Source organism: Microtus ochrogaster, chromosome 4, assembly GCF_000317375.1.
Source record: "Microtus ochrogaster isolate Prairie Vole_2 chromosome 4, MicOch1.0, whole genome shotgun sequence".
NCBI lineage: Eukaryota > Metazoa > Chordata > Mammalia > Rodentia > Cricetidae > Microtus > Microtus ochrogaster.
In genome coordinates, this window is record NC_022011.1 from 78175153 (window position 1) to 78201452 (window position 26300).

Below are 26300 nucleotides of genomic sequence, written 5' to 3' on the forward strand. Positions count from 1 at the left end.
CACACACACACAGAGAGAGAGAGAGAGAGAGAGAGAGAGAGAGAGAGAGAGAGAGAGAGAGAGAATTTGTGTGCCTGTGAAGTCAAGGCAAAATTGAGGTGTCACATTTCAGATGTTGTCCATCTTCTTTTTTGAGAAAGGCTCTGATAGCTGAAGCTCATCAATTCATTCAGGCTGCCCGGCTAGCAAACCACTGGGATCTATGTCCCTGTGTCCCTCTCCCCAGAGGTAAAATTATGAACCACGGTCAGCTTTTTAACCTGGGTTCTTGGATTTGAGTGCCCATGATTGCTTCGCAAGCACTGTGCCATCTCCCTTTGCCTCCTACCTTCTTTCAAATAAATTGAATGGGTATTTGTATCCTCCAGTATTGATTTTCATCCTTCCTCTCTAAAATACCTTAATTACTGCTGCTGTCTCCAAACTCCAATTGTTCTATTATTTGTCACTTAATTGATCTTCATTATCTTATGTGTGTACTGATACACTAGTTATGTTTCTATAAAAGAGGCTATTATTCTCTAAAATAGCTTACTGTAAGAACTGGAACCTTCTTGTGTCTAGGAAATATTCAACACATTTTAATTTTCAATCTTTTGGGGGTACCTCCTGCTTTATTGAAAAATAGTTTCTTGTCTCATATAATATATCCTGATTACAGTTTCCTCTCCCTGTAGTCCTTGATTTCTTTCTTATCGCCTTTCCTATACAGTTCCTCTTTTTTTCTATCTCCCGTTAGAAGAGAACAGGTTTTTAAAACGTAAAAACACAACATAAAATAATAAAATATAATTAAGAGAAAAACAAAACAATCACATCTAAGATGGACCAAAACAACAGAAGGAATAGGACCCCAATAGAAAGCTCAATAATCAGCGTCAAACTTGTTCACACACTTAGGAATCCCATAAAAATACTAAACAATATTAAACTTAAAGCCACAATATATACATAGAGACCTAATGCAGGCCCCTGAAAGCTCTGTGCTTGCTGCTTCTGTCTTTGTAAGTTCATATGAGCTTTTCTCAGTTGATTTGGTGGACCTTGTTCTCCTAGTGTCTTTTGTCTCCTCTGGCTCTTATAATCTCTCTTCTTATCCTTCCACTGGGTCTGAGTTCTGAAGGCAGAGATTTGGGGATTTGATGGAAACATCACATTTAGGGCTGAGTGTTCCCAGGTCTGTCTCTATATGTGTAATGTCCGGCTATCGCTTTCTGTATTTATTGTCATCTGCTACAGTAGGAACATCCCTGATGATGGCTGAATAAAGCCCTGATCTATGAATATAGCAGAATATCATTAGGAATAATTTTATTACTACTTTGTGGGGTTTTTGTTGGATTGTTTATTTCCAGTAATATTTGACTTTACCCTAGCTCTCTGGGCTATCTAGTATCCAGTTCTTTTTTTTGTAGATGTTATCACATTTATTAAAGACCATCATTTATTGTTTATAAAAATTGCCTCAATATACAGAAAAAATTCCTAATTACTGTAACTAAAAATTGCCACCCCCTCATGTCCACAATATCCAATCTAGATTGATTTAATCTTGAAATGTAATCCAATAAGGCTGAAGACTAAACACTTCAGGTCCTGGACAAGATAATAAAACATTCGTAAGCCTTCTGGATCCTTAGACTGGTTGACATCAATAAGGGAACCAATTTTTGATGTTGTAAAAGAAATGTGTTCATCGCCAATGACAATTTCAAGCTCCTGCCGGCCTATTCGGTCAGGAGGGGGCCACAGAGCATCGTCTTCCTTGGTGATCTCACTGTCATCAATGATTCTCTTCAATTCCTCCATCACACTTTTATGTACATAAGCCTCCTTTCTGATCATGACATCATTCTTGTAATTGCTGTTGTTGGCATATCGCAGTTTTCCATCAAGTCGGGATTCAAACTCCAGGAACTCATGACCGAACTTGCCTTTGTGACCCACGTAGTAACGCAAGTAAAAGTCACTCTCCATAGTTCACAAGGGAAATCAAAACCGAACTTTAGGAACAGATCACACTACTATCTAGTATCCAGTTCTTGATCACCCAAGCAGTGCTGGTTCCATCTCCTGGAGTGGGCCTTAAGTCCAATCAGACATTGGTTGGTTACTCCCACAAGCTTTGTACCACTATTGCACTAGCATCTTGCAGTCAGGACAGCATTGCTGAAGAACAACTTTGTGTCTGAGTTAGTGTTTATATTTCTGTTTTGGTACCCTGCAGAATATCTTCCCATTCCAAAGACACTAGGACATAGTAGTGAAGACTCTATGTAGGCACCAGCTCAGACTTTCCATGTTCAGTGAGTTATAGAGGAGTTGTTTTCAGCAATGGGGCCTTGCTGTGAGTGTGTCAAGAACAACCTAATATCTTAGTAATAGCTTAGATCGTTTCCAGTGGACCCCTCTGGCCAACAACTCTATTGGATATAACCCCGTCTCCAAACTGGAAACTTTGTTTAGTGACAAGAGAGGTCAAAATACAACTTTGTTTTCCTTGTTATTTGGAGACTTCATTAGAACCACCTACAGATATTTTAAGGAAGTTTCCACTGCAACAGGTTTCTATAACACCCCTCACATGCCCCTTAATCCAACCAACTCTCCTTTCATTCCCTCCCTGGATCCATCTCTTCTTCCCATCCACCTGATCCTTCTGTCCCTACCCCTCACCCCTAGTCCATCCATAAATTCTTTTATTTATTTAACAACCTCACTTGATAGTTTATCAAATCATTATTTATCAGTGCCTTTTAAAAACTGGTATTTTCTTCAGATATTACCTATTATCTTATTTAGTGTTATAAAACATGTAAAAAATTACTATTGTCCTCATTTTAGGGATAAGTGGTGCACAAAAGAAATATTTGTGTGTAGTTCCAGACATGAACTGTTTCTCGTTTTTCCTTTATTTTTTAATGCTGTGTGTGTGTGTGTGTGTGTGTGTGTGTGTGTGTGTATGTGTATGTGTGTAAAGGTGTTTCTATGGAGGCCAGAAGTGGTTATTGGTTGGCCAGAAGCTGGAGTAACAGGCAGTTGTGTAGTACGGGTGCTAGGAAGCAAATGTGAGCCCCTTGCAAGAGGAGTAACAACAAAGCAGTCTCTTTAGCCCTCGGACCAAAATTCTTGAGCCTACCATATATTGGCTCTTTTTGGTTTTTTACTCCTAGGACAGCAAAGCAGGAAGCTGGAACCAGGCAAGGTACTTCAAGCATTCTGAGCCTTCTCTTTCAGAGTGTTGTACTTTACTTCGTTTGGTCATGTCCAGTTTTCTTTGCTTCATAAATAACAGGATATAAAGTCGCCTCTGAGTGAATACTGAGTTTGAATTTCTTCACAAATTACTTGTTGTACATTATCAAAATTTCTGGGTTTTTTTAAACCAATGTTCAGCTGTTTACGATTATTTTATTTTCAGTGTTTCAGTTTGAGGATTTCATTATATAAATAGAAAAAATAAATACCTACAAATTGTGTGGGGATAATTGAGGAGAGAGTTTTGATGCATCACTTTGCTTTCTTAGGTAGAAGCAGAATTCAGACTTTTATAGTCCAAAGAAATTGCTGTCATGTTCTATCATAGAGGTTCTTTAGATTAAAGTTAGGGGCACTGTGCACTATTAGAAACCCAGGCACAGACAGGAAGCGATAAGAATCTTATTCACTGATCCTGCTGACGTCATTGTACTTACTAAAATCTGCTTGAGACTTCTTAGCTGCCAAATTTTTAACACATTAATGAAGCACATTGTGATTCAAAAACAGCCATCAGAGTGCAATGTCTAACCATGGCTTCTAGTCAAAACATAGGCACACAAATAGAAAATTATCTACATCGCTTGTGATCTCAGGCATCCATAATTACTGATGACAATCATGTTGCTCTCATCTCTGTTTCCTAAACAAATTAAATATTTTATTATTTAAAGCGGGGAAAAATGGATGTCCGGATGTCATAGTTGGCACCTGTGTTTACATAATTGATAAAATGTGTCTATAAAATAAAAACTTGCTCAACCTGTTGCACTTTACAGACATTTTGTACAAAATGATAAATCAATTTCTTGGAAATTTGAATTAATAGTGAATACCACAATAGTATATGACAACAAGAATTTCTTACTCTCATAGTAAAGTAAGAAGAAATGTTTCTTACTTTATTATTTTTCTATTTCAACTGCATCTCAGTATTTAACACTGATTTTATTTAATTAGTGAGATAGCAGAAACTTTCCATTGTTGTCAGCATTTGAGTTTATTTCTATAACAATTTTATGGCATTTTCTTAATTTTATCTATTGTGCCATTCATGTTTTCATTAATTTGTAATATTAGGAATATATTAATATTCTCTTGATATATATATTTCTACATATAACCATTTAATAGATATTTTAGATCCTTTTTCTATTTTCTTTTTTGTTTTTATGTTTTTGACCAATAGAAGCTTTGAGTAATTGAGGGATTAAGCCTGCTTGTATTCTCTTGAATAGATATGGTTTTCAATGCTATACCTAGAAAAGCCTCACATATCACAAGACTTAATAAATGTGCATCCTACTTCTGTTTTATGATTTTGCTTATGAATAAAGCTGTTTCAGCCAGTGGCTTACCAGAGTAAAGCCAGGCTGGAAATCCAAACAGAGTTACAGAGAAAGAGCAGCTGGAGTCAAGGAGATGCCATGTTGCCACCAAACGAGAAAGATGACAGGACATTGTTAGTTAGCTACAGCTTCATGAAGCTACAGCCTCATGGTGATACATAGAATAATAGAAATGGGTTAATTTAATATGTAAGAGCTAGCTAGGAATATGCCTGAGCCATTGGCCAGTGTTGTAATTAATATAGTTTCTGTGTGATTATTGGGGTCTGGGTGGCTGGGAAACAAAAGTGCAGTTTCTGTCTAAAAAAACATTTAGTTTGGTAATAATTTTCCATTTATTCTAGTAATATTTGTTCATTTAGCAGCACTTTGCCCAGAAAAAGTCAATATTCTAATTTTTGCATATTCTTTGATGTAACCAAATCTCCTTTTGCAATTTAATTTTTATTAATCAATCTGCCTTCTTATATTGACAATAATACTACTTGGATTACTGTTAGGCTTCAGTAAAATTACATTTTTTAAATGTTATTATAACAAGCTTTACAATTTTATTATAACTACAATAAAAATGTTGGCAGGATTTTTACAAAAACACATAAAGAATTTTAATTATTCTTATTTCATTACTATTAATGTTATAACGCCCTGGGTAATAGGAAGTCTAGCAATTGAAGTTGGGTCCATTCCAAATTATTCTACAGTTCTTCCAGTTTTATTTTTTCTATATTAACCCTATCTTTTACCAAATCACTTTTTAGCATTTTTCTCAGACTTTACTGCCTAATTTGTTTACTTAAACTTGTTTTTCGTATTGTATTTTCGTCTACTAAAGACTCTTCATCCTGTTCTGAAGTGACAGTAAAGTACACATCAAAATTTTCAACAGATTCTTAATGAATTTATGGCCACAAAGATAAAGGCAGTATGGGCTGGAACTGCGAAAAGTATAGGGAGGAGAAACTCTAATCAGAGCATATTTTATAAGAAAAGCATCGATTTTCAATAAATAAAAAAAAATCAAAATGTTTGGCTCATTTCTCATGCCATAATGAGATTTACAAAATTTCATCCATTCATTCATTTATATTTTTCATAAATCATATTAAACTCCCTAATTGTCAGACAGTATGGTTAGCTCTAGATGTGTCAGTGAGAAAAACAAACAAACAAAAAATCTTTTCCCCTTAGAGTCTACATTCTTGCAGGAGGAAAGAAACACTAAGCTTAAAATGAGAACGAGTTAAATATTACAAAGTGTGGTGGGGAACTGGCGTGTGGATGGGGTATATATGTAAGAAGGTGGATATTTGAGACAGATTGGCTAGAGTTTTGTTGTGACCACCGTATGCAATAAGGAGTTACTATCATAAAGCACTATTTGGGGTGCATGCTGCCAAGGAGGTAGTATAGCTGAACATAAGTGAGGTAAGGAGAGGAAGTGGGCAGTGAGAAAACCTTAGTTCCTTGTCTACCTTTTCTCTCTTTAAGAAACTTTTCAAGATATATAGAGAGAGGACTTCCTCTATTAAGCCCACGTTCTTTCTGGCTCATTGTGCTGTATTGGGAGTAAGAAGAGAAGAAAGCATGCATCGGCCAGGATGAAGTCTGTGTCAGGGAGCCAAAGGAGAGAAGATAGCCTTCTTACTGGATAATAAAGGGCACAGGAAGGGGTGATCAGATTAATTTGTTGCGGAGAGGTCTAACAATGGGTCAGCTATAGTTTTTCAGCAACACAGATGAATTACTAATAGAAAAATTAGTGACAAGATTCTGGCTTGAGCTATAAATGTCCTGCTAGGGGAAGTCTAAAGGAGGAACAGGTTGGAAGGGGAAGGAACCTTAACACGAATTGTATATAACAAAGCAGTTGAATATGAGTGACTAGTATTTAGTTTGAGATGAAGATAGGAATTCGGAGTCTTTCTGTATCCTTGGAACAGTTAAATCTGTAAGGCCAATGCCATTACTAACCCCTGCCCTTGCAGTTAGTGAGTTCAAATTGCATTCAAGCGCATGGTCTCTGATGTAAGAGAAACTTTCTTATCCATTGCCTTTCATCAGACAAGCATTCCAGAAGATGCTCGCGGGATAGCAGGGAAGGGCAGCATCCACCTGTCTGCCTCCTCTCGATTGTGGTTTGGGGGTGAGAAAAAGCCACTAAGTGTGTAATGGAAGACCCAAGGAGTTTAACAGACCTGGTAATTTTCTGCAATCATAGTTCTCAATTGCTTAATCTTTCAATCTCTTTCCATTCAGTAAATTCTATGGGCTGGTTATCAAAGCCAGATGCAGTGTAGAGTGGTAGCTTGGAGGTGTAGCATCCTTTCTATGAATTTCAGCCTCAAACAAGCAGGCCCTTTGTTCTGTCTCCTCTAGCCCTCTGTAGCCACCCTCATCTTGTTCTTCACTCCTACCATGGTTTCTAACTCCATATAGGGTCCAGCTGTAGCACTGACCTTGATTGAAAAGGTTTAGCTAATGTCCACCTAGAAAAGATATTTGCAGTGCATAGTACAGGAAAAGAGCTAATAACTTCCTGCTAATATAGCAGATATGGCAAAGTAGGAGATATCCAAAGCAACAGAAGTATGAAAAGAAAAAGATGGTCAATTCTAAACCTAGTAAGAAAAATGAACAATGAAAGTAATCACAGTGGCATTCACTTCACCGATCAGGCTGACAAAAGTGTGGGTTGGGGTAGGAATAGAGAGGGATGGCCATAGACATTAAGGGAACATATGAAGTCATATTTAAATAAGACTGTATTACTAGGTGGCTAAAATTATAATTGTTGTGGCTTCCTATATTGTAGTCTTTATTTACCTAGACCGTTTCAAATATCCTATTATGTTTCTTCCTTGTGATGTTAATTTAAAATATTTATCTTATTGAAAAGACTATAAATTCAAGAAAAATAGTGTCACCCAGCACATTTAATTAGACTTCTAGATCCCTGTCCTGATCACCTATTGCTACATAGCTCATCACCTCAAAAATTGTTCATGAAACTGTATAATTCTTTCACTTCCCAACATGTCCCCTGGAGCTCTGCATAGATGGAAATTCCAAAAGAATCTCAACAGCGGCTACTCATGCCCATGTCAAATCAGTCTTTGGAGCTGGAGACAGCTCAAGGCTGTATTGCAGAGTACCTGAGTTTCCAGAATTAACACAGTGGTTCAGAAACATCTGCCACTCCAGTTACAGGGAGTCCAACATACTCTTCTGACCTCTACCTGCACCGTGTACATGTGGTGCATGTATATACATGCAGGAAAAACACTTACAACACATACTGTCAAGTAAGTAAATCTAAGATAAGTGTTAAAGATCACAGATTTCTCTACTTCCTTCTTGTGTGGCATTAGACGAATTGAGGTACAGATGCTCAGTAAACCACAGATCACTTTCTTTCTCTGGCTAGGCTGTATATTTCCATCCAGAGGGTGCTAGTCTTAAAATAAATGTGCTGTATTGCTAGAACAACAGTCTACAGCAGTGGTTCTCAACCTGTGGGTGGCAACCCCTCCAGGGTCCCTTATCAAATATATACAATTCATGACATACAAAGTAGCAGCATAATAATTTTATGGTTTGGGGCTAACAAAACATGAAGAACCGTGTTAAAGTGTCACAGAACTAGGAAGGTTGGTCCACTGGTCTACAATATCACCACCATATTTCAAAATTATTCCTATAGATTTATGTAATTTGGTATGTATTATAAAATATTATCTAATAAGAAGAATATCTACCTGAGTATTTTCTGGACTTTCTAAAATTAGAAGGACATGTAATTGTTTATGGTTTATGTACTTATTCAATACAAATAGGTAAAACTCAGGGAATAGAGAAAATTAGGGGTAAATTAATTAATCCTTCAGAACCCCATTTTTACATTAGTGTGACACAGAATTTGTTTCCATGCAAGAAGCACAAATTTGTTTTGATGAGAGTAGATCCTCTAGCATGAGAAGTGTTTGACTCACAGAACTCCTAAGAAAGCATGGATATTGAATATACAAGTAACAGAATACAGGTCACTGAGTAAGATCCGTTCAAGGAAGTGGGACTGAGCATAATGTTGGGAAAGCCAGGGAAGCCATGACAGTGATGATATTGAATATGGTCATTACTAGGGATAAAATAGCTCTATGGAGATTATAGGGAGAAATGGTACATTAATGAGTCATTTCAGCTGACTGCTGCAGTCACACCCCACATCATATGTTAAGTCGCCTGTGTTGAGCAATTAAATATTTCAGAATAAAACCAATTAGAACGGTGATGATCTGTTAGGTCATAAGCATGTAAAGCCCTCAGAATGTACAACACTATTTAAAATATTGTTTGTTTTTATTGTACACAATTATGTACAGGGGTAACTTTTACAAAATATCATCGTTTGGTCTGTTTTACAAGAAAAGTATGGATTGGAGGGAGAATCTTTGAGTTCCTAATTCTAAATACAACAGAAACAGTAGCAATGCCAGCGTCTTCACTGAAGACTCTATACCATAGAAACCCTAGCAATGTCAGTGTCTTTACTTAGGAATCTTATACCATGAAAATCCTAGCAATATGCCAATGCCTTCACTGAGGAGTCTATGCCACGAAAACCCTAGCAATGCCAGCATCTTCAATAAATGCTCCATACCAGGGAAATCCTAGCAATGCCAGTGTTTTCACTTAGGGATCTTATACCAGAGAAACCCTAGCAATGCCAGAATCTTCACAGAGGGCCCAAGGCAAGGACTAGTGGAAAATGTAAATTATGCAGTTTAGGAAGATAATTTGCAACATCATTTCCACTGAAATGTGACTAGGACACAATTTAATTCTTGTGAGATTTAAAATATAAACTTTTACACTCGGATATAATACCATTTAAAGTTGTTTTTCTGTTTATATTTCCAAGCCCCTAGCGTGAGATAGATTTAAATGACTGTTTTGTCTCCTCCTTTGCCGGTATCTACATGTAATGATTTTTCTCACTCATTGCAGTAAGATTCGGCTTTTCAATTCTTCTGACTTCCTTCTTACCTTTAATACTGCTATTTTGTAAGGGGAAGGAAGCAGTCCTCTGAGCCTTCTTGGAAGATATAATTGGGCATGACTCCCTCGTCTCCTCCTTCAGCTCCTAATGGTTAATTAGTTTGTGCACTTGCAGTTTGGTCTTCTGAGGAAAGAAATTAAATGTCTTCCTTCTAGCCTAGAAGAACATGGATATATTTCTGATGTTTTTATTTTACTTAGACTGCAGGGGAATGCTTTGAGCATGAGCTCAGGGTTTTATTTATAAAACTATCTTATTTTACATACCAATCCGGGTTCCCTTTCCCTCCCACCCTCTCACTCCTCCCACTTTGTCCCCATCCCCATCCACTCCTCAGAGAGAGTGAGGCCTCCCATGGGTAGTCAACAAAGTCTGTTACATCACTTGAGACAGGCCCAAGGTTCTCCTCCCCCCTTATATAGACTGAGCAAGGTATCCCTCCATAGAGAATTGGCTCCAAAGAGCCAGATAATACACTAGGGATAAATACTGATTCCACTGCTAGTGACCCAACAAACTGCCCATGCCACACAACTGTCACCCGCACCGGACTGGCAGTTGGGGAACCAGCTTAAGACCAAACTAGGTTGTAATTTTTAGACATCTGTTTAAGGTCACTCTATCCGTTCCTTGGTCAAGCATATAAAATGAAATCTCAGTGACGCCATCTCTGAATATAATAAATAACCTGGCATCTCCCACAATAGCAAGAAATTTCAAAACTATTATAAAAAATCTGAAATATCATTGAAATTGTTGGTATATAAAGAGTAAATAGTGCTGAGAGATAAAAGGCATCAGTTGGCCTACTAAGAACTCTTGTAAAAAATGTGGAAATGTATCCCTGTGTTTAACACCACGTCTAAGGAGAACTTAAGCATTGGTATTCAGTTAGTCTGCATGTTTCTAGAACCTAGTTCAGAGTATAGATTTCCCAAGGATTTGTTGAACTCTTTGTGTTTAAACTCACAGATGAAATTATTTTTGCCATTATTAAAGCAAAAGCAAAATCCATAACCCGACTAGTTCAGACTTTCTATGGCATATATATCACATTATATATGGGATACATGTTTTAATGTCTGGAAGAATTTTTAAATCTGTTACCTCATAAAAATCAAGAAACTACAACTAGAGCAGCACAAACACTAGTCTGAGTCAGTTCAGATATTATGTGTTATTCTTAATGTAGGTTTTTGTCTCTACAGAGAAATACTCATAAAGTGGAAATGGGAAAAAAATCCTTCACTAATCCTGCAAAGAGATATTTAGAAAATGTTCATATCACAGACTTCAAAATATGGTTGAAACACAAAAGTAAACTAATTTTCTTTAGCACATTTGCAGGTCAGTACTAATGTCTTTGGTATAAGACTTTCTTTATTAAATACAGATGTGTGTTACATATATAGTAGGTCTTTTTGTAGTGCTATCTGAATGGCTTCAATTATTGCCTTAAAAACCTTATACTTAACACTTAACAAGTGAATGTGATTATAAAGAAGACATAACTAAAATGCGATAGAGATGTGCACTTTTTTCTCTTTATTTGTTTTCAAAAAGGAATCGAGAGTGGTATCGCAGAATTATAGACTTCCAGATCTTAAAGAAGTGTTACAGAGATGAGACTAGCCAAGAGAGGCTCCGCAAAGTGCCTGAAACTTCTTGGGTCGTGGCTTGCTTACCATGAGATAATAATAGATTTGGGTCTCTCTGTTCAGAACTCTCTGCCTCTGTCTGCACTTACTTTAGTATTACAGCTAGCTACAGAAGAAGCAGTTCTTTGTGATTCAGAAATTACCATAACTAATATTTTATGAAGGAACAGTACTTCATTTCTTTTCCTTGTAGTTTGCCTGGCTTTTAGGATGTGCATCATAATTCATCGTAATTGAAGATAAAACAACCTAGAAAGTGACACATAATGAGATTCCTCTTTATGAAGATAACGAATCCCAAACCAGATACATCCTGTTTCTTGTTTTGGTTTCTGTTATCAGCTTCTTTACAGATTTGACTCCACGTGGCTTAAGTGTCAAAAAGAGGCAAGTTTTCATTATTCATGCATTGCAGAAAGCAGTGATTTTTGTGGACGGTTCTACCCACATGTCATAAGAATATTTCCAACTGAAATGTTTGTATTGTATGTCACCAAACTCTGTGTCAGCTTGTGGTAAAACATTTCATTTTTATCTTATACAGAACATTAGATAAACATGAATTAAACTCAATTCCTTTCACAGTATATCCTCCTTACTGCCAAAATTGTTTTTGTAAAAACATTGAATAATTTGGATACATTGCCAACTATGTACTGTGTGTTCTTTTCCCATTTCTCAATGGTTATTTTTGTAGGAAAGTTAGGTATCTCCTGAGTACTAAGTATTTCAGTATTAATCACTAATTACAGTGATGGAGGAAATGGAAGCAAAGATGAGACATTTATCTTCATTGTTTTCTGCTCTTTAGACAAGTGTATCTTTCGTGCAGAGCATGTCTTTGTAAGCATTTGATATTGCACATTACCAAGCTATTTTTGTGTCATCTGATGAACTACTATTTTTCTGTCATAAATCTAGAAAGCCAATTCATGATAGCAGAAAATACCTAAATATTCTTCAAATACAATCAAGGGAGAAATAATAGGAAAAACCTTCAGTAAAAACTTAAGAAATAATCATGATAGCACTTGCTAAATATCAGCCTTCATCCTCTATGACTAAGGCCATGGAATCCTCCAGAGAGGTCAACAACCAAGGGTAATATTAATGTTCCAAGGTTTGGTAGTCTTTTTCTTCATTTTATGAAGGTAAATGCATATACTATAGGATTAAATAATGCAAAGCCCAATTCATGGCATATAATACAGTCACAGCTTTGTGTCAATAACACCACAATCACTTTTAGACCTCTTTTACCATCTCATGAAAGAGACCTATTCCATTTTGTTATCCTTCTTCAATATTGTCCCCTTTCTATGCAAGTGCTAGTCTATAGACACACATGTGCTGGTCGTTTCACCACACAGAGTCAGAGAATATGTATGCTTTTTCATGCCAGCACTTTAACGTGGCATATTATTTATAAAGTTTATCAAAGAATTTAGAATAGAATTCACTTTTATACCCAACTGACTTGCCTTGTTGTCAGATTTTGTTATTTGACCTCTGCAGGGGTCAATTGCATCGTTGTTCATGTCTGATGTTTTAGGTCATAGGGAAGTCACAATATCTTGTTGCTTCAGTTCCAGACTAGACATTTCCCAGTCCCAAAATATCTCATCTTTTAAAAAATATTTTTATTTAGTTTTTTGAAAATTACATATCATGTTTCATCATGTTATTTTCGCTACCCTAACACCTCCCAGACACTCCCTTACATCTCTGCCCACCCAACTTCATATTCTTTATTGCTCTTTTAAAAAGCCAAAATGAAACAAATGTCACCCCCAAAAATAGAGTCTGATAAGTGTAAAAAGAAAAAAGTAATCACCATTATGAGCTACAATAGCCACCTGTCTGCAAGATATGTCCACTGGTTCAGTAGTAGCTTAGATTTTATGGGAGTGACCTACCAGTGAAATTTAAGGGCCACTCCACATTTCAGTTTTTAAAATAAATTACTCTGTTCATATTTGCTTCAGGTACGTCCTCTTTAATATCTCTATTGCTTGCTTCTATATTTCTGGTAAACCAGCTTTCTACTATGCAGATTGTAATGCCAGTATTGATCATTTTCTAAATTCAGGCACCATAGTAAGTGTTTTATTTGCATTTCCCTAACCCCAAAACAAGCATATGTAATAAATAGCAGTATCACAGGTGAAGGAACAGGGTTCAAAGACTCTGGTAACAACTAGGGTAATTTGCCTAAAGCTAGTAAAAGACAAAGTAGAAACAGAATGAATAATACAAAAGTTTGCTCCTACTGCTGTGGACCAAAATCAACTACAGAGGGAAAGAGCTTATTTCCATTTATAGGTTATAGTTCATCTTCAAGTAAAATCAAGGCAAGAAATGAAAAAGAGACATGAGGAACACTGCTTCCCAGCTTAAGTTTGGGCTCAGAGTCAGCTAGCTCTGTTCCATAGTTCACACTTTGCCTGACGAGGGATGGAACCACCCACCATGAGTTAGATCCTCCTACGTCAATTAGCAATCAAGAAAATACCCCACAAACATCCCCAGGTGCCAATTTCAAGAAGGCAGCTTTTTCAATCTAATTTACCTCCTCCTTAGTATGTCAGTTTGAAAAACAAGATTAACTTTTACAAGTCTACCCATTGTAAACTTGATGCACAACATAACACTTAATCCATAACCTTTCCTGGTCCCTGAGATCTCTTTTGAAGATCACACAATTTTAAAGGTTCCACAGTCTTTTAAAGAAAAAGTTCAGTACTTTTAAAGCCTAAGATTTTTTTTTAATTCAAAGTCTCTTAATTGTGGTCTCCTATAAAATAAAAGATAAGTTACTATTTGCTTAATTTAAAAAGGAATAATCAGGGCACAGTTACAACCAAGTCAAAGCAAAGCCCAAAGTTACAGAATTCCTCAAATATTATTCTTCTACATGGAATATTCATGTGAGGAGAGTAACGACTCTATTGGATTGTCTGTGATATTTTCAGTGAAGGATCTGTGGAAGTGAAAAATTCTATGTTTTTCTAGGACAATGAATGCTAGTTAGCAGGAACTGAAAAATTAGCTATGATTAATAAAAGACTAACATTGTTGAGGCAAAATCTTCTGGTTGGGTTAATTAGAGTATTCCTTCACAGTCAGAATACAGATACTGTGGTGCAAATCCTTCACGCTTAAAATACAGGTACTATGGTCCAGAGGGTCCAAGATTGAATCTCAAATTGGCAGCTAAACATGGCTGTGTTCAAGATTCTTCCACATGGTTTTGTTTCTGAATGCAAGAAAGGGTCATGGGGATCCATTGATAGGATTGAATTTCATGAATAGGCCTGGACATTATATTAGTAAAAGTAAAACCTCAGTTTTAGTGGCGACTCCATCTTAATTAGAAATGCCAGGGCTGTGAGATGACCTCAAGGACAGTGGCAGATGTGTAGTAGAACTGGCCTGAGCCTATAAGGTAAGTTGTGTATGCTGTGACTTACAAAGCTGGAGAAGTAGAGTTAGTTGTCCAAGCCTTTGGAAGGACTAGAAGATTATAAGTGAGTCCCGCATGCTGGACATACGCTAGATATTATGTTTGGTCTCTATTTCATAATAACATCAGAAAGCAAACTAGAATAGAAACCAAATATATCTAGTTCAAAAGAGTAAATTCTGCACATGTCCCAAGCTGTTCCTCAGAAGGTATAAATTAACATTGATAGCACATGAATATTCTCTTCCAAACCTGTATGTTTGCTTAGCTATTAATTCCAACACAGACATAGAGGAGCATGAGCATTAAAATATTAGAGATTACCTCTCCAGCATGCTTCAGAAAACCTCTAGCACTGTATATTAAATTGGTAACTTACAAATGATTTTTATCACAAATTAAAATAAGAAAATTTTTTATATCAGAAATCCGAAACAGTTGTAAGTTTTAATCATGACTAAAAGATTTCTGCAGATTCAGGAATCACGTTCTTGAACCGCAGTCGTAAAAACACGGGTGAAGAGTGCCTGCCATCAGAACAAACTGTTACTTTTCTTTATAGTTTCCCACAGATCAGAAAGTTACTTTTCTTGAAAACAGCCAGGGACTGTGAGAATCAGTCCCATTTCCAGAAGGGTGTGAAGGAGCTAGTAAAAGATGGGAAGCAGATTGGAGCAACAGCAGTGTGCTCTGAGCTTTAACTGGTGCTTTCTAGAACTAAACGAGCTCTCAGTAAAGGGAGTGTGCTGAGAGACAGAAAGCTATAGGGACACACAGATGGAGAGTTCCAGGAGATTCGACTGATTCTGGCCAGTGTCTGGAGGGAAAGAGGCTGCTATATACATAGGCCTACAGTTCTATTTTTAATGAACTACAGACTTGGAAATAAAGCATAAAAATATTTTTAAAGGTTTGCAGGAAGGAAAGAGTCTTATTATAAGACCAACGTGAGGTAAAAGTAGGCCAATGAAACACATGGGATTCCCGATATTCATCCTGGCTTCAGTAACAAAACATGTGTATCAATCATGCATGCTTAGAGATGTTCATTAACAATTTTTTTATTCATCCTAATCTTTCAATTGCCGCTACAAAATTCTGAGCTGGAAAAAAATCACAGTATGTTGATATATACACATACCCTCGCACTCAGGAGACAGAGGGAGGATCATGAATTGTAGACCACCGTGATATACAGTGAGACCCTATCAAAACAATTACTATTACTAAGGAAGATTCTTGATGATGTTGTTGTAACAACAGCATTTATCAAACATTGCAAATAAGATAGACAGTGCCCCGTGAGTATTTCTTCAGGAAGATTTAATCTATTTGTGGTGCACAATATCATGAGAGCTGGTTCACAGCATTACTCACTAACTGGAATAATAAATAAACTAATATTATTTTACATATTCTACTAGAGGTCTCCTTGGTCCTCATGACAAGAAATAAGAGCTATACACGAGTATAGTTTTCAATTCATATGGCATCCAAATTTAATGAAGAAATGTTTAATGAACGTATTTGCTATTAGGATAAGCAATTCCAGTTATTTATTAGCATTGAACAGATGTGCACTTCCCTGTCTTTCTTTTGGGGGTGGTCTTTCCTCACCTCTGCTTATCCTTCATATGGTTTCAATTTAGATATATGTTAAGAATGATACCCCCCAAGAAGGTTAGAAACCCCACTGTCAGAAGATACAAAATACTAGCTCATTTTTATTAATCATATCTTAGATTGTCTCCTCATGGAAGGAATAATATTAGGAAAAGCAGATAATTTTTTGGTTCTCAGTTTTTTCAGAGATAAGGGAAAATCTTACAATCCTGGCCTCCATGAAGAGGTTCTTAAGAGAACTCTATAAAACATAGTTCCTTAAGATCCTTGTAACATTACTGCAGTGATGTAAAGATGTGGCTGCCTTTTTTAGGCAGCTACTTTTCTTTACACCTGTGGTCTTTACAATCTGTCCATCTAAATATTAATACCAGGATAATGACCAGCAGTTAGAACTATTTGTGTCTCAAGTTCAAACCCTCTCTGGGCTTCTAAAGAGTTTCAGACCAGCCTAGGTTACCATATAAGACCCTTCCCAACCTAAAATCAAATTCCAGAAGAACCAAGTTACTATAATGTTGACTACATCAAAATGTCTATTCTTAATTGAATTATCACAATCAAACTACAAAATCAGAAACTTTTCTAAAACAAAACTGTTCAAAAAAGAAATAACTACTATGTCTATGAGAAAAATTCTTGAACCAAGCATTTTTATGCCGTATCTTCATTAATTTTAAGTCATGGTCATCATTAGTTGAAAATGCATAGTTAGTACTCTAATCCTAAAGTGATTGAAACTTCCTTAGAGAAAAGGAAGCTTCCAGAGGCAGAGAAACTTTAAAGTGCTGGTGCCAAGTGTACTGTGATAATTGCTTGGCTCCTCCTTTGTTAAAATAATCTATTGTACACACTGAACATGACAAGGAATTGCTCTCCTCCAGAAGATAAAATTTCACAGTATTCAAAAGCTTAGCTAAATATCATGAGCAATGGGGATGATTAGTTATTGAATATGCAATTTTTATTTTGTTGCTATCATCTCTGTGAAGAAATTTGCATAGAATCACCTAACCATTTTGTTTTGTAGATTACTGCAATCTTCAGTCATTTACCCTGTGGAAAAGTTTCATGTGCTTACCCAAAATCAAAATAATACTACTTCTAGCGCCACTTTCACATAGCAACAGTAATTTAGATTAAAAAACAGAAAGAACCCAAAAGGTTGTCTAAAAGGTGTCTATGAAATGTCATGGTTTATGGGAATAGCCAGTCAAGCCCAAGGGTTTGGAAGGAAAATGGAAGCAGGTTAAAATGCATACCATCCAAAAGATACAGAAAACCAATAAAGGTTAGGAAATTGTGGCAAATGATCGTGTTTGATGCATGGTATGTGTTGACCACAATGAGAGGTATAAAGAGTGCCAGGGGGAGAAGCAGTGAAATCTGGCAAATTCAGAGGCAGAGAGAGTGGAAAAGCCCTTGAGAGCTACCTCATTCATAGCTTGGATATTGTTTTAGAGAGAGCAGACCTAGTCTCAATCACGATGCTTCTGTTCATGTGGTGACTCACCAGTCGGAGAAGAGGCTGGTTGAGTACAGTGAAGATTACAAAGGATAGACAGTATGTGCCATTCTACATGTCTTCAACTTCTTTTCCACTTACTTTTCTCCCCAGTACTTTGGCACTTAGTGAGGGTACAGGACATACGCACCTTTCTAAAGCTTAAAAGGAAAAATTGGGGCAACAATGTACTTTCCTTTCACCTATCACTAAGGGAACAGCAATTGCTCTACTCATCGGCGTTGCTTTTCTTATCTACTGCTTTTTAGTGAATACCCCAAACTCAATAGATTCGGAACGTGAAACTAATAACTTGACTGTGTCTATGAATTGGTTGTAAATGTCGCTGAATGATTCTGCTTTCCCAAATAGTGATGTTTAAGACTTCGGTTCCCTGGAGCTTTGGTTGGCCATGTGTATCCAATATGATTCCCTCACATCCCTGGAGAGGTATTGACTGCTTCCTGGCCACTGGGATAATGCTTCTGGATTTTCCAGAAATTTGAATATGGTATTTCTTATGGGGGTGACGATTGGGATCAAAACAGGAGCATTCCCAGCATGACAGCTGCAGATCTCTTCAGGTCCAGTGATACTGGATGATATTTGGTGACATATGGTCATATTTCTGCCATATTCTTTTAATTAAGGCATGGGGTAGGGGAGAACAAGATTCACGGTAAGGTAACTAGAAGTAGACTCTACTGTTGCTGAGAGAAATAGGAAAAACCATGTTATTTGACCCACTCCAACTGCCCACCACACTGCAGTTTCTCTACCCATGGTACCTTATGTAAACCTTAAACCCGTAACCTCAATTTTTATGTTTTAAAGCTTAAAACTCAAAGGTATTGAATTTTAGAGATAAAACCAAATTAGATGGAGCTGTGATCCTTTCCATATTCCTGATAAGTCCTTAGAATAGGATAGGGAAGACAGTCACATGTGCATTTGTTAGATATAGGATATGGCTGTGAGTGGTTCCCAGCCAACAAATGTAACCGGGGAACTTAGCCTAATCCTGGCTTGTTCAGATGCACAAACTTTCTGCCCTATGTCTTTGCCTCTTCTAGTGTTTCTCCACAGTTGGCTATGTTGAGTTGTCTTTTGTAAAGTTACTGAGCAAGGTTAAGGTAGATCATTTGCTCCAAGTTTTTCAATCATGTCGACTTCTGGCCTGATCAAATATTCTTAATTGAAAGAAATCTATAGGGAAGGTGCCTAGCTGAACTGAAAATTACTATTATTATAACTAAATTAAATCCATACAAGTTGTACTTTAAAATTTGCATAGACATCTAACACCTTAAAGCCTATGGAACATTGTTCCCATAAAATCCTTCATTAGAATTTTCTCTAATACTCCATTTCAAATTTTGTCCTTAAAAAGCTCGGAAAGCTGTCTAATAAAGTAACATCTCATTAAACATAGTTTTTTTTCCTTAATAAACAGCTGGTTGAATGGATATCTCTTCAACTTTATTATTCCACCAAATAGATCAAGCATATAACTATATCTTAGGAGAGATATAACAAAATTGGAGCTGTTAGAAGTTTTAGTTCACTTATTAAGAAACATTAAAAAAAACACTGTTGTGATTTTGTTATCTTGTAAAGGGATTGGGCGAAACCTCAACTATTTGAAGAACTAAATTCTGTTGTAAGAACAAGTGGGAAGGCTGGAAGTGACAGTTACACAGTTGGTAGAACTCATTGTAGGAAAATATTGCTATAAAAATATTGTAAATTATGCATTTGAGTTTTAAAGGTGTAGGATCTTGATCCGCCATCTCCTGAAAGTGAATAGCGTTCTCCTGTAGTCGCAGGTGTGTGGAGTGGCATATTACACATGAAGGCATGTACATGGAGAAGTTGTCCTACAGTGGATCCAGGAGGTGGTGACCTCATAAAATGTGTGTGTATGAATTCTTAGATGTTTGGGAATGGGCACATCAATGAAGTAAATTAGATGTTAGCTAATTAATTATTGGTGAGTTTGAAGCACTGATAGTGTTAAATAAGCCTGTCTAAAATACTGTAAGATTGCTTTAACTTTGTTATTTGTTTCCTTTACTGCTAGTAAACATAGCAAGAACGTCCAGGAAGTGTGTATCTCTATGTGTGTGTGTGTCTCTCTCTCTCTCTCTCTCTCTCTCTCTCTCTCTCTCTCTGTGTGTGTGTGTGTGTGTGTGTGTGTGTGAGTCTGTGTCTGTGTCTATGTCTGTGTGTCTGTGTGTATGCCTTTGTAGAGGAGAAACAGTAGCCAAGCTGAGACACTGATCGGAATTGGCAGTGCTTTCATGAACTGTGACTTTACTGGTACAATACGAGAATGCATTGGTGCCTCAGGCATAGAACATTTTCAATCCTTTACAAACATACTTTGAGAAAAATGTGGAATTTTTTTTCAGTATGGATTTCTACTCTAATTTCATTTGAAAATCACACGTGCTGTGAAATTCTCAAGGCCGAGAAATGAAATAGCGTAATTTTTAGCAAGTGCCAACAATTTCCATGTGAATGGTGCCTTTATTGAACATATTTTAACACTCCTGTGGATTAATAATGTGTTAGCAGAAAAAGGCATGTTGAGCCTGGTGCAATTATCCTTCCATCCCAATTATACTGTGACATTAAATCTTGTGACATTTAATAAGAAAGGCCATTTCACCCATGGCTACCTCTAGTGCAGACGATTTATGCAACAGTGTTCCCATAGACAAAATTATGAAAAGAAGGCCTTCCAACATGCTGATATGTCTAACTGCCCATGCAAATTAAATAAGGTGTACCAAAATATATAAGCTGTTAATGTTATGATCGCCTGGTACCTGAGACAAAAGGAAGATGGATTAACCACCCTGGCTTTTATCTGTTGCAAGTTAAAACAAATGGATATGGGTGACTGATGGCGTGGAGACTTCCTATGAGACTCAGGACTTTAGCTTTCTGCCCATAGGAGGCCATTTCAACTTGGTTCATAATGTATGAACCAAGGTTTATTTGCTATTTGTTTCCCATTATTTACCTATATCGTAATCATAGGCATAGGCATACTTTCTCAAAGCAGGTTTGACTTTAATTAACTCAGCCCTTTATAATAAGATGTTTTATGTCTATTAAGTATAGGTCTTCCTGGCTTTCTGGAGATTACCTGGATCCAATCATCATTTTTTTTAGAATTCACTTTCTGTCCACATTTAAGTTTTATGATTGAATTTCACTTACAAAAGTGTTGAAAAGGCAAAAAAAATCATTTTTTCAAATATCAGGTAAGATACCTGGTTTCTAGAAATGCAGATATATGGATTATGGATAATATGTCTACACATTGCCCAGAAGATGAAGTTAAGAAATGGGCTGCCTGTAGGGCCCAAGCAGAGAAGTGAGGGGCATACTCTTGCGATGAGAAAGAACATGTAACAGATTGTGTAATGTGATAAAGAAAACAAGTGGTCTGTTGATAAATCCCATTAGTTCCCAACATTCCTGGGAGACAGCTCATCAAATGCCTTCACATGTATCATTAACAGTGTGTCTTTTTAGGATGCTGGCCATCATTGGTGGGTGAACAAGAATGAATTTACCTCATTGCACAGTCCTATGGAGATCCATCTCCTCCTGTTAAAGGGCAGTTAAGAAAATTGCCAGTTCCTTTGAATGATCTAGTGTGTGGCTTTTATCACTAGATGGTTAATGCATGAATAGTGGGCCTAAAAAAATCCAATATTTTCTCCCCTGCAGCCATATGTTTGCAGTAAATGTGACATTAACCTTTTAAAAGCTTTTGCCTGAGACCAAGAGTCAAATGGTTTTAGCAGATGTTATTAGGCCTTTTCTATTATTTTCATTTTTTTTTCTAGTGGTGAAACGTGCTTCTGAGTACAGCTCAATTGCTATGCTTTTGCATGATAAAATTAGCATAAAATTCTATAATGCAGGCTAATCAGGTCTTTGAAAATCCTGTTATAATTTGTATGAAAATATTCGATCTGTGTTCTACAGTTGCTTTGCATAGATTAGGTAGCCAAGATGTCTTTGTGTCTTAAAGTCCTTTCTTTCAGATCTGGTATCTTTTCCTTTCCTTTTGAAAAGTATTTAATACTTTCACAGATATAATTTCACAGATATTTCATAAAGCTAATGCATAAGTTTTACAATGGAAATGTTTTCAATCTATTCATAGTAAAGAATAACATATTAGCCAGGTGGCGGTGGCACATGCCTTTAATCCTAGCAATCAGGAGGCAGAAGTAGGCGGATCTCTGTGAGTTCGAGGCCAGCCTGGTCTATATGAGCTGGTTCCAGAACAGACACCAAAGAGACAGAGTAAACCCTGCCTCAAAAACAAAAACAACAACAACAAAAAAGAATAACATTAATTTTAGTAGCAATGGCAAGTCATATCCGTAAAACATGGGGGAAAGCTTAAATATTAATAATTAATAATCCCTTACCTTACTTGCACTATCTATTCTAGCTCCCATTTTCATCTGATATCGAAGACTAGATTTAAATATTTTATCCCACTTGGGATGTAAAAATTATTTTATATTATTAGATTGTGTCATTATCTAATAATATCTTCATTATATAGAGAAAAGTATGTTTTATATGTGTTTCCATATATATATATATATATATATATTTCATAAAGAATAACCGTTTACGGAATCTTGGAAATCAAGATTCTTTAAAAAGCCCTGTGCTTGATGGTCCAGCTCCCATCACAACATCACAACTCTTGGAATGGAAAGTGTGAGATTATTGACAAACATCAAGAAATTCATATAAAAAAGACAGTTATTATATGTGAAGAAATAGAGATAGCAAAATGTCATCCATGTAATGATAAACTTTGGATTCAGGAAATTGTTTACAGGTTATTTCCAATGGCTGACATATAAAATATTGGCACAGGGTGAGCTATTTAATATTACCTTTAGGAGGACCCTCCATTGCTATCTTTTAGTAGACTGAAAATTTTTATAAGTAGGCACTGTGAAGGCAAATTTTTCTCTCAATTTTTCATATAAAGGTATGGTGAAGAAACAATTTTTTAAATCAATAACTAGAAGACGTCATTCTTTAGGCAATAGGGAATGGCAAAGGAATTCCAAATTATAGAGAGACTATTGGTTGAATCACCATATTAATAGCTTTTAAATATGTAACCATTCTCCATTTTCCATATTTCTTTTTAAAAAACAAATACAGGAGAATTCCAAGGGCTGGTTGATTCTTCAATATGCTGAGCATAACCCATATGGGTTTCTTAGTTAACCATTTTGAAGGTTGGTCATTGGTACCTCTGAAGGTTTGATAGTTGGTTTGATTCAGAATGTGTGTTACTAAATTTCTGCTGCTATCTATTTTTTACGAATCTTAATGGGAAATACTTTAACACAGTATTAGTATTCTGCTCCTCAGGGACTGTCCCCACTACTTTTGCCTAAGTCATTAATAGATGGTTACCGATGGTTTGCCTATCTGCATCCCACCCATGTACTAATTGGCATCCTTCTGTAACAGATGGATTTCATTGTGCCCTGTTGATTTGTTAATTTTTATGATGGGTATTCTTAGATATTTGTTTACTCTCAAAAATGCTCTTTAATTATTATTTTGACATTCAAATTGTCCTAGATTTTACTAATAGAAGTTCCTTCATGCTTTAAAAAACCCTGAGTGTTCCCTTTCCAGCTATGATCTTTAGGCAGATGTCCCCAAAGTAAACGACATAGGCAGTCTAAATTCCAGGCCTGTTGACCAATTGGAAAATATTTCAATCTGTACATCACTTAACACAGACAAAAAATCTCAAAGCCCAGAGGCATCATGACATGCTAACAATCCAAGCTTCCTGAAGATATTAAAAAAATCCTCACTACTTATTACTTTTTGGCAAAGGTATTTCAGTAGAAACAGGGATGCGATGCATTTTATTGAAATGGGCAGGCTGGTTTCTTCTTCCTTCTTTATGTGTTGTATACATTCGTGAAGTTTTAGAACAAGGTAATGTTGAATGCTGTAACAACTTGTAGGTGCCTAGCAACGATTCTCTGGAGTATAAGTGAGAAGTTTTTGTTTTGCTTCTATTCTCTTCTAAGTGTGCTTATTCCGAATGAACACTCTCCTGTGGCTTTAAATTCAACCTGACTCTGACAATACTTACAAGTATAGCTCTAAACAGAAATGTGTTTGGTTTTCCCTGCCCCGCCCTCACTGCTAGCACTTTTGTCTTACTTTCTAGTGCATATCACAATTTGCAATTAGATAATTATGTGTAATTATGTGTAATCATGTATAATCACCTCACACTACAGGGCACTCGATACTAAGTGCATGAGGCCAGGGACCAGCTCTCCTATTCATTCAACAACAGTGGAGTGCCTGGTCATAATAGCTGCTTTCGAAAGAAAACTTGTGTATCCAAAAGGTATTTACAAGGACATAAACCTGCATGAGCATTGTGCTGTATTCTCCCCAGCCCTTAGAATTGTCACTGAAAGGGGGGAAATTATCCTGATTGATGGAGAGAACAAATTAAGAAGTAATTTGCAGTTTGAAGTTTCTGTGATTACAAAGAGAGATACCTTCCATATTTTCTGGCACAATTTTGTGCGCTGCTTCCAACATATAGGAATATCATTGCTTCCCAGAGGGTTACATGTTGCGGGAGGTCCTTCCGCTCCTCCAGCCTATAGCCGCTGAGATACCCGCCCATTGGGGTGTGGTCTCTCTCCCTTTAAAAAAGCGGCCACTTCCTTCTCTCGCTCTCTTCACTTCCTGCTCGGCTGGCGGCTAGACTCCCTTCCTGGTCGTACAGAGGGCTGACGGTGATCTGTAAGTTTTTTTCCCCTTTAAATAAATACTACCCTATTAATTATAATTCCAAACTGCTGTGGCATCGCTTGTGACTTACGTCTACAGTTACAGTGTGATATTATTGTATTATACATCACTGTCACTGTCTACTGTAGCATCTAGAAAAGTGTTCCATGACTGAGTTTGCATGCCATGTTATAAAACTTTTGGATGTGAAATCAAGTAAATTCTATCACATTCTCTCAGAAAATCCGAACCTCAGCTACGATTGGTGGTGATGGTGATATTTACTAGTCATGACAAACAGGTACTCCACACTGATACCTGTGTGGCAGAAGCCTGATGCCCACAGTACTTGTGCTATACTACATCTTGGAGACAACTGTCACCACTTTATTCACCTAGGCTTTGTAAAGGATTGATGAATGCTTTGTCTTAAGTGAGCTTTTTGTATCAGTTATCTGTTGTGAAAAGTTTTTATGTTTAATCCTTTAAATCGTTCACTCATTCATGCCTTCTGGGTACTTAATATACTCCAGAGACTGCAGCTGCCAGGCACAAAGCAGAGTGTAAATGCGCACTGGTGATCAAAAAGGAATACTCCCCCCCACCCCCCGGGACTGCACAAGTTTGGAGTATACACTGACAATGATAGATATTTTTTAAAAAATTAAAATAAAATATTCCTGGCTATTAATCAGTTTTAATGATAGGAAAATAGCGTTCTGAGAGATGTCAGCAGGGTGGCCTGTTTTAGCTCGGTTGCGTGAGAAATCATGTCTGAAATAAAGATGTACTCTGAGGGGAAGCCAGTTGATTTTTCTTTGGTCATTTGTTTGCCTTTCTGGTTAGGTTTACCCAGCAGCTGTTTGTCTCCTGGAGTTTTAAGGGCTGGGATGTCCCAACTCAAGGAGCTGGTAAATTCAGTTATCAATGAGGATCCTTCCCCAAATTGGAGGAAAACCAAATTCTTACTGCATAAAGGGATAAGAACAAAGTGTGGTGCAAGAGAAAGAGAGAGAGAGAGAGAGAGAGAGAGAGAGAGAGAGAGAGAGAGAGAGAGAGAGAGAGCTCATTTGCTGTTTTTCCTGTCACTGTAATAAAATACTTAAAGAAAGAGAATTAGTCTCTCACAGGAGTGAGCCCTCTTATTCCTCTTATTCTTATGAGTGCTCAGCCTTGAAACGATATACACACCACCCATAAAAATGGACTCAGCATATTGTATTTACATGTATTTGTAATACAGACATGTTCATAACAATAATTAGATAGAAGTAGTCTGTCAACGTGAAAGAAGGAGGGACATGGGACATGGTGGGGGCTTGTGGTAGTGTATCAGGAAGGGCTTGGAGGGGAGCAAGTGATATAACTCTATTTTAATTAAAATGCATTAAATTAATATAGAAATAATAAGACCAAAAAGAAACAATTTAAGGAAGAAAGAACTTATTTGGAATCAGGATTTGAGAGCATACAGCACATGATGTCAAGAAGGACATCATGGTTTGTGGTTAGGGCAACAGGAGCAAATAACACATGCACACATACATCTTTG

The 26300-nt window shown here is 36.8% G+C and overlaps 1 protein-coding gene and 1 pseudogene across 6 annotated transcripts in view; one reads left to right on the plus strand and one right to left on the minus strand.

Annotated features, from left to right (window-relative positions):
- B3galt1 (beta-1,3-galactosyltransferase 1) overlaps positions 1 to 26300 on the plus strand; it is a 524949-nt gene that overhangs the window by 261573 nt on the left and 237076 nt on the right. The gene's annotated exons all lie outside the window — the stretch shown is intronic.
- Positions 1470 to 2021, minus strand: LOC101996651 (annotated as a pseudogene).